Here is a 10,108-nt window from a genome sequence, read left to right as displayed (position 1 = left end):
CAAGAAGGAATGAAGGAAAATAAACATCACTCATGATAAAACATGATGTTTACACTCATGTGCACAACTTGTCATTTTTCTTTGCTTTATATCTACTTAAGCTTTAATGGAAAATTCATTTCTACAAGCAGAGATATCAACCTAAAAAGTATGATCAGGCCTTTTGAAAAACAGATTAACCATTTACAACTCCAGAATTCATTAACCTTCAAGCTGAAGAGCACAGTCTAAGAGATACAGCTTTCTGAATTAGAATTGAAAACATATTTGTAGGGTTCACTTTTTAAATATACCTCAATTTCTACTTCTTGAACCTGTAGAATGTGAACTGAATTCAGCTTATACTGCACTTTTCTAAATATACCTTATGATTAAAGGTAACTAAAGGGAATTAAACATGAAGAACAAACCAGTTATATATAATAAACATAAAATTATATTTTCTGAACTCATTGGAATATTTTAACTCTAGACAAATAAGCAAATGGTTGATCCATTAGTACATTACAAAACTACAGAATGTAATATCGAAAGTAAGAATAGAAGGATTTCTGGAAGAAAAATGGAGAACTGAAGACAGCTCTGCTAAAAGCGAAGACAACAACGGTGAATGAATGAATAGCCAGAGAGTAGACTGGCTCATCATAATTCCTCTCCAGACAAAGAATTAGGAATTCCTCTTTGGACAAGGAACAAGTGTTCCAAACAGTTGCTCCTCATGAGGAGACTGCAAGACTAAGGTGACCAGATTTTCAGATTGATAAAGAGGGACACCTTTGACCGGGGGCAGGGGGGGGGGACTTGATTAAAAATTTTATACGGAGCAACAAAAATTTTCATACAATGCAAAAATAGTATCGCAATTTTTTTTATTTCGACATAACTACAATTTACAATATAAATTGTAACTGTTGCCAAACATCAAAATTTTGATCACGTGACCATGAGGATGCTGCAACGGTCGCTAAGTGTGAAAATGGTCGCTAAGTGTGAAAAATGGTCATCAGTCACTTTCTTCAATGCCATTGTAACTTTGGTCACTACACCACCTTACAGTTCTTAAGTGAATCTTAAGTGAAGATGTTATATCTTAAGTGAATCTTAAGTCTTAAGTGAAGATGTTATACAGTAGAACCTCTGGTCATGAATGCTTCTGACCAAAATATTCACATTCTCCCCCCGCACCCGGCTGATTTCCCCTTCTGCACCATTTTTTTTGTAAGCGCCAAATTTCCAAAATTAGGTTTGATTCATGACCAAATCAGTTTGTGACCAAAATTATGGAACGAATTATGGTTGTGACCAAAGGTTCTACTGTATTCATGCCTTTACATACTCTATATCACCTCAAAATGTTGCACAGCCTTCATACGTTTCTAATACAGATAAAATTAAATACAACATCAAAACCATAAAAAAGTAAAATTAACCTGGCTGGAAAATCCTATGCCTGTCTTGCTATTATTACTGACACATTTGCTGCAGTATTTGGTGGCTAAAAGAAAAAATATATATTGTTAAAGTGTGTATTATGTTCACTCCCATGTCTTGTCTGCTGCGTTGATTTGAATTCATTAAAAGAGCTTATTTTACATCAAATCCCTGTCATATTATTCTCCTATGTTCAATAAAACCTAAGAGACAGCATACTATACATGAAATTCCTGTAACTGTATATTTAGTAAATTGTGGAGCTGAGTTTATCCAATTAACTCAGTTTTTGGACTCGAGTAATCACATACAATAAAGGAAATAAAACTATTTAGAATGAAGTGTAGTTGGCTATTTGTGATTAAGGGTGTCATGCAGAAACAATTATAGTTTTGATCAGGAAAATACCCTAAAAAAACCCTTTTGTTCTTTCAGGTTTTTTTTTAATGATTTTTCCATGGCACATCATAGTGTTACACGTATTGTTTTGAATAAAAAAAACAGCACCTGCACATTTTTAAAAACCTACATTATTTTAAAATGCATTAAAAAAATAAAAGAAAAAAACCCAGCTCACTTACCAGCAGGCAGAAACTCCAAGTCAATCCAAAATGATATAGATGTTAATACAAAGAACTGAGCAAATTAAAATGGTGAAATAGTCCCAGGGAAATGAGGAGGAGCCACCATTTTTTCCCACACGAGCCGACCTCCAACCTCCGTGCCCCTCCCATCCAGGAAATCCAGGAAGGAACAGTTGCTAACTACTCTAGGCAAAGTGTTTCCTGCAGCTCTATGGTACTTGGTCATTTTTTCTTATAAAATGAGGTAAAAGGGGCGGGGGGTCCGTTTTGTTGCTTTAACATTTTAATATCTTAAATGAAAGTACTGAGACAGAGAGAGAGGTTAGGACAGAGTGTCTTTTGTCTTGCCCCGGTTAGGATTTCTTAAGCAAATCCACTGGGCTTTCAACATGAAGCCAGAAAATCGGGACTTTTTTACAACGTCCCGGGACACGGGACAAATTGTTATAAAGCATGACCATCCTGCTGAAATCGGGATGTCTGGTCACCTTATGTAAGACTGCAGTTTCTGGAAGGTTTCACGATCTATAAGACAAGGGGAATAGCTCAAACAATAGTTGTTGCCTTCAAAAAGACTGGGCTCAAATATTTCCTTTACTAATCATGTTTGAAAACTGCTTCTTAATTGCATTTCAGCTATTAGGAACCTTCAGGCTGACAGGTTTTACAGCACCAGGAGAGTGTCCTCTAAATCAGGGGGCTCCAACCTTGGCAACTTTAAGACTGTGGACTTCAACTCCCAGAGTTCCTCAGCCAGCAAAGCAAAGCAAAGCTGTCTGAGGAATTCTGGGAATTGAAGTCCACAAGTCTTAAAGTTGTTAAGGTTGGAGCCCTCTGCTCTAAATGTTAGTGAAAAAAAAATTAAATACAAGTTTTACAAGAACAATAGCAAAAGGGTTGTTAGGACTTTGATTCTGGGCAATTACAAATGGATAAGGGATTTAAAATAAGATTTTTGAATTAATTATAAGAATCCTTCCCATGGGAAAATGCTTTTGTTTTGAATTCTACTTAAATATGACAAGATGAGACTTTGAAGACTGGAAAGTAGAGGCAACCAGAAAAAACTAAAACTTGCAGTTAGAGAACGTTTACATTTGACTTATTAATGCAGAATGCAACAAATGGTTTAGCATTTTGCATTAACATTGGACATATTGAAAGATATTTTTGAAGAATGGACTCAGAAATTAATTTTAAGAGTGTCTACCTCTATAGATAGATACATAAGAATGATATGGAAAAAGATGCTACACTGGACGTACAGATGAAACTGGCTGCTTTTTTTATTAGATTTACATATTACCCATCTTGTTATTTGAGGCAACGAATTAATTAAAAGAAATATCCAAGTAAAAAACCAAAACAGTGACCTAGATAGTTTTTCTATGTCAGTGGAATAGTTCACATATTACAATAAATCAAAATATGGATTTGGGTTTTCTTAGCATGCCATGTTAATCCAATTATTGTGTCTCTAAGACATGATCAAAGGTTCCGTTATGGTTAATTTAATATACTAAGTTTAAAACTGCCAGTTATAGTTAATTAAATAAATCATATTTCAGCCTCCTAACACAGAATTCAGTAAGGAATAAAGCACAAAAACTAAAACAATGAGCAAGAATATGTTACGATATGTGAAGGGAAGGCAGATTTTAAAGCAAGTTGATTGACTGATTATGCACAATCAACTTGTTATTGACTCTTAGCAACCACACAATCTTCTGATAAGCAATGTCAATGGGAAAGCCAGATTCACTTTAACTAACTTAACAACTGTAGTGATTCACTTAACAAGTGGCAAGAAGTCATAAAATGCACAGACTCACTTTTTAAAAGTCTCACTTAACAACAGAAATGTTGGACTCAGTTATGGTCAAAACTCGAGGACTACCGCTATACATTTCACATAAGGACAACGATTTCCATTTTTCTAGTCACATTCCACAACTTGAGGTGAAAGACACTACTGAATCCCTTCTATAATGAAAGAAGCATATATTGACTTCTTTGTAGTATTATTTGAGTTTCTCAATTACCCAGCTTGCATGAACAATAATGTCTCATGTTCTTCAGCCTTTTCTGCCAGTTTCAACATCTGGTATTTCCTTCTCCATGCAGGCTTCTAATCTGTGCTGGATAATCCTAAATATTATTTTGCTAGCATATGAGATTAAGGATATTGTATAACAGTTCGCACATTCTGTTAATTCTTTCTTTGGTATTAATATATAGGTTGACCTCTTCTGATCTTTGGCTACTGTCATTTTTTCAGAATTGTTAGCATAGCTTCGTTAGTGCTTTTATTGATTTTTGTTCTGTTTCCCACTATATTTCTGTAGATATTCCATCAATTATTTCAGAATTCCTACAGATCTTATTGTAAATAGAGAATATCTTCTAAAATATCTTGAATATTGACAACTCTACTATACATATTTTCAATATACTCCTGCCAATTTTGATTGATGTTCTTTTACTATCAGTTAGTATGTTTCACCGATGTTTTGCATATCAGTTTGAGATTGTAACCTCATTCTGGGTTGAAATGTCTTTTCTCTTTATTTTTCCTCATCTTTGGTTCCTTTACGGGTGTCATAGTATTGTTTTTTGTTTTTTCTAAGCACTCCCTGAAATTCCTTGTCAAGTATCTTAAGATTTTTGTTTTTCTTAGGCTTGGCTCCTCTTCATTTCTTGGTAGTTTTCAGAGTTTATTCTAACATACAGCTTAATTTCTTCTGTTTCTTGATCTTAGACAGTCTCTTTTCATATTTATCCTTTCCAAACAAGATTCAGGACCATTTCTCAGGCATGTGCTCAAGATTATAGTATAGAAATATGTTGGCTTTCTTCTTCCCCTTTAACTTAACTTAGAACTTGCATACATGCAATTTGTGACTGGTTCCATAGTACCAGGCCCAGCCACATTTTTGCTATTATAACTGATTCAAAGAAAGTAGCATTTCTCATGTAAATGAAGGATATGGATGGTTGGTGTTTCACAAATTTATCCATTTCAGATAGACACTGGCTCATGGTTATCTTAAAATGATTCACCTTCCATGGTGTCTATTTTGAATATGCTATGATAGAAGTATACCAAGAAGGGACCATTGGGTATTTCAAAGAGGTTATCACTAAATCAGTTCTGTTGTTAAATATCATTTATTGCAGGATTGTAGAGAAAAGCAACCATACCTCTATCTAGCATAACAGGGACCAAGCCATATTTTCTGAAACTGTACAACAAATCCCTTTTTAAGCTAAGACATGATCATTTATCTTCTCTTAAAAGATGGTCACATTCACTTTAATACATTACGACACTTCAGGGAATGAAAATTAGCTCCTCATCACAAACTATTGCTTTTCTTCTATCTTCTACGAAGTTGCAAGGCAAAATGGCAGGCTGTTCACTGTAAACTTCACCCCACAGCTGGAAGAATGAATATGACTTTCCATTTTTCTCAGTCTAAAAGGGAAAAAAAGGTTGTTCATGTTATAATTTAATACCCAATGAAGTGTCCATCCACTGAAAATAGTAAGTTTCCAAAGGAGAAACATTCAAGAAGCTCACTGCCAGGAATTCGATCCAATTGATGTTCAAGGTTGACTCAGCCTTGTGCAAGTTGAGCTGCGTGCATGCATGCATGTGCGCTGCCACTCCCGCAAGTTGACCTGTGTGCATGCACTTGTGTACTGGCCTGCCACTCCCGCAGCCTGGTTGTGAATAGGCCACAGATTGGTAGTGGACGACAGCCCAGGGATTGGAGACCCCTACTGTAAAGCATATGAAATAGTATATAAGCCTAAGTGCTATTGCTGTTGTTATGACTATTAAGACTCCCACCAGGTTTCTGTTCTGTATAAAATGGACTAAAACTAACATAAATAGCCATTTGTTAATTTACAAGAGCAAAGATAAAAAGGACTTACAGTCCTTCTTGGTCTGTTTTTTCAGCTGCTAATTCTTATTTATGCTATGTCATGAAAACCCTAACCTTAAGAAAAGCAGACATTCGCTGTTTATGGAGGAAAAAGACAAGACTGAATTTATGATCATTCCCACGTAGAAGAAAAATACACAAATAAAAATAAATAAATAAAAGAGTAAAATCCTGTACAACACCCAATTTCTTCTCCCTCTTATCAGCTAGGCTTGCCAGCTCTAGCTGAATCCACACCTGGGGATTCCCCTTCCATCTGGTAATAGTTTTCATGTGGCATATTTGGCATATGGACATATGTGTACGCAAGCATGCATCAGCAGAAGCCACTCTGCAATAAAGGACAGATGCAGGACTCCCTGGCATGCATTATGAACTACTAATTAAAATATTGATAGAGTTATATCACCGTATACTATTCTCACATACTTGCATATACACCACATTCTCTTCCATATTTCTTTGGAATGGCAGAAAAGCTGGGGTGAGTGGGAAATGAGGTGAGCATTAAAGACAGATTTATTGGGAAGGAAAGAGAAAGGAAAACAATACCAGGTATACATGAGGCAAAAAAGGGGACGGGGAGAGGTGATTGAAAAAAGCAAAATTACTGAGGACAGCTCTAATTTAGGGTTTTTGTTAAAAGGGTTGCTTTTATCATTCAAGCAGACTTTCACAAGCAAAGTTAATGTTCAAAGACCTTCAAGCCCTTTTTGGCTATAAGAACTTCCTGGAAAATCTTTCTTCCTCTATTGTTAATGAATATTTGTTGGAAAACATTTTCTCAGTGAAATGTCAGACGTCAGCAGAGAAGTATGCAGTTTGGGTTGGATTTTAGTATCTACCACAGGTTTTTGCTCTGCTTTTGTCACCAAAGTCAATCTATTTATATTATTCATTTTAAATAGGTGCATGCTGCCCATTTCTTAATAACTCTGGTCAGTTTACAAAATTAGAATAAAAATAGTAACTTGGGAGTTATAAGTAAAAAAAAATTAAATAATATAAATGGAAATAGGAAGCCCTTAACATTAGCATTTCAAAATGTGAAAAGATCCAAGTGAATAACTCTATTTTTGACCTTTCCTAAACTATACTAAAGAAGGAGCTTATTTCAGTTCTAAAGTAAAGTCAAGTGATCCATAACATGGGCACTGCCAGACAAAGGAGCAAGAAAACAGAACTTGATATCAATTGCATTTACATTGCTATTTTCAGCAGTAGTTGTCATAATGCCTCAAGACTGTGAGATGAACTATAAAGAAGTAGGCAATCCTGAAAGTAGAAAGACTTACAGAAACAGAAAGATTTAGAGAGCTATTAGATTTGGGCTACAGAAATCTGGATCATCACTAGATGGCAGCAAAGAGACACAGAAAATTCTAATATTATCTGGTATTCAACTGCATTTTGCAACCCAGAACTGTCAGCCCTAGTTTTTGCACTGACATGAGCACCTTCAACAGGACTGGGAAGGCAAATGGAAAGCAGTGATATTGTTTCAAAGCACAGTTTATGTGGGTCCTTTCAGAAGCACCATTCTGGCCCAACGGCAAATTGTGGACCATTTTAAGAGCTGCCCCATAAACAGCACACATAGCTGGATTACAGTAAGCCAAACATAAAAGTCAGCATATGAAAGACTGCAGCTTGTTCTCTCTCTCCCTCTCTGCATCCTTCTCTTCCAAGGACACATCTGGTTTATCATCAATGTGGCAGTTCAAGGCCAATATTAGATATTCCCCAAGCTGCAAACCTGATTCCTAAGAGAGAGTACAATCACATTTAGAACTAGTGTATTTCCCCCAAATTTAGTTCCCAGATCAGTCACAACTCTATTAAAAGCTCTAGTCTCTATTTACTTTCAACTTATTCTTCCACATACAATCTTTTACAATTTGGTTTGGGGGTGAGGGTGGGTTAAAAGGAGTTGGTCTGCCAGAGTTGTTGAGAAGTCACATGGCCTTGTAGTTTAATTAAAAACTGAGAGAAGAATGGAAATATATCAAACCTGGAGCTTCGTGTAAAGGAATTGAGCATCACTACCATATTGGCAACAACTAGCTCCAAACATGTAATTCTTTTCAATAGCTTGTTATAGATATTAAATAATACAAGTAATGAGAAAGCCATGATCATTCTCAGGGTTCAGGTTTGCAGTATCAATTTTTGATAATACCCAGAGAAGTAGGAGCAGAAGCAAATTTGCCTCAGCTGCCTGTGATTTCTACCTTCCTCATGCACTTTCAGATACTGTCATCTGTTATACAAAGGAGTTGAGAGACCCAGCAACATCAACACCACAGCATCTTTGTCTCTCTTTCATTTTAACTCCTGCATCAGGTTGACCAAGGCAGTTTTCATGTCATACCTAGATCTAACACCATTCTAAAAATAACCCATTTCCTCTAAAAGCACATCTGTAGTTTCTTGATTTGCAAATTTACATCTTTGGGAAATTATATCAAGTGCACATAGCTCTCCCATCTGCAGATTCATTTTATGGGCAAATATAACAACTGAAGATTGAAGTCTTGGTGAAATAAAACTACATTCAATTGTCTGCTAAAGGATATGATGGAGGGGCCATTACAAACTTCTAAGAGTAAAAAGTATGAGTTGCCACCAGGGGTGGGTTGCAGGCGGTACGCTCCGGTATGGGCGTACCGGAGCCAGCCCGGAGCACCGGATACCGTTCTGGTACAGTGCTCTGGAGGGCCCACCCACCTGCCCGAGCTCCTTACCAATCTTCTGCGCTTCCACGCATGGCGCGTACAGTGCCTGTGCAACACTCTGCTGAGCAGTTGGAGCGTCGCAAAGCCTTGGGGAGACGCTAAGACGCATGCGGACGCTGCGTGCGTCCATGTGCATGCCGCCGGGCCCATGTGGTCCATGTGCACGCAACTGGTACGGTTGGAACGGGATCCGGAACCCACCACTGGTTGCCACACTGCCCAACTCCAAATGACTGAGTAGCTCACAATATAATAAAAAGATAAAATGCAATAACAATTAACAATTAAAAGCTAATTTAATAGTTAGTTAATAACTATGTAAGCATAATGGCACAATCAATCAAATCTCAGCCTGTCTTAAAACTGCCAACTTCAGAATCAATCATTGTTGCATCAAGACTGGGTCTGAAGAATGGAGTTCCTCTCCTAAAAGTCCTCTCTGTCTACAATCATAACTCTGCCTCCTGCCTTGTGGAGTGAAACTTGACAATTACTGCTGCCCACACTAATCTTCTGGTGATGCATTCATCTTAAATTTTCCCCCTAATGCCAGCATGAATGAGAGATAGAGCTCCAACAACCTTTATTGCTTTTCTGGCAGATTAAAATTTAAAAATTACATTGACTAAATATGTTCTGTAATATTACCTCCTAGCCCTATAATATTGGGTTAGGTGACTAGGAGAATCAGTCTCTTCTTGTCTCTCACCCTTTGGGGAGACAGATCAATTTAACAGGATATTTTTTAAAAATCAAAATATTATTTTTTTTAAAAGGAGTTTTTAAAAGTCTTTGGTTTTAAGTAAATGCAAATTACACTTTGATTGGCAAAGGGGATAAAGTATGTAATTCAGATTACAGGTCACAACTGAAAGGCTGTTTTATAAAAAAAATATGAATAATAATACAGTGCTCTGGGAATATCACAAGATGATGCTGGTCTGATCCCAATTTAGAGAGGCATCTCAATCTCAAAACACTTAGCAATGTTCAGCTTGTATAGAAAACCTAGATTCCACAGACAAAATGTTTGACTTTAAATAAAAACAAAATAACTGTCAATTTTATGCAATATTACTGTATATACTCGAGTATAAGCCTAGTTTTTCAGCCCACTTTTTGGGCTGAAAAAAGCCGCCTCGGCTTATACTCGAGTCAGTGAAAAATTTGCCCGAAAAGGGGCGGGGCCATGCTGCTGGGTGACACTCGTGAATGGCCCAGTGCCCCTGTGAGTTTCCCCTCCCTCTGTGTCAGTTTGCCGCGCAGCGCGCACCGCACCATCCCCCCTCCTCACGTTCTAATGTAATGCAGGGCTGTCTTACGATTCCCCTTCCTCCCCCTCCTGCCGCTCTGCAACGATGTCCCACCTCCTCCTTGTTATGGCAAGCAGCCACATAGCGATGTCCCA

The 10,108-nt window shown here is 37.1% G+C and overlaps 1 long non-coding RNA gene across 1 annotated transcript; it reads right to left on the bottom strand.

Moving 5' to 3' along the window:
- Positions 1 to 4,692: 4,692 nt before the first annotated feature.
- Positions 4,693 to 9,793, bottom strand: LOC116505506. Its single transcript, XR_004254952.1, has 2 exons — positions 8,710 to 9,793; positions 4,693 to 5,490 (listed from the first exon to the last, which is right to left on the bottom strand). It is a non-coding gene; the product is annotated as an uncharacterized LOC116505506 (long non-coding RNA).
- Between the last annotated feature and the right edge of the window lie 315 nt (positions 9,794 to 10,108).

This window comes from Thamnophis elegans, chromosome 3 (genome assembly GCF_009769535.1).
Source record: "Thamnophis elegans isolate rThaEle1 chromosome 3, rThaEle1.pri, whole genome shotgun sequence".
In the NCBI taxonomy this organism is placed as follows: domain Eukaryota; kingdom Metazoa; phylum Chordata; class Lepidosauria; order Squamata; family Colubridae; genus Thamnophis; species Thamnophis elegans.
Note: the sequence above shows the minus strand (reverse complement) of the source record. Positions and strands in the feature narration are given on the sequence as shown.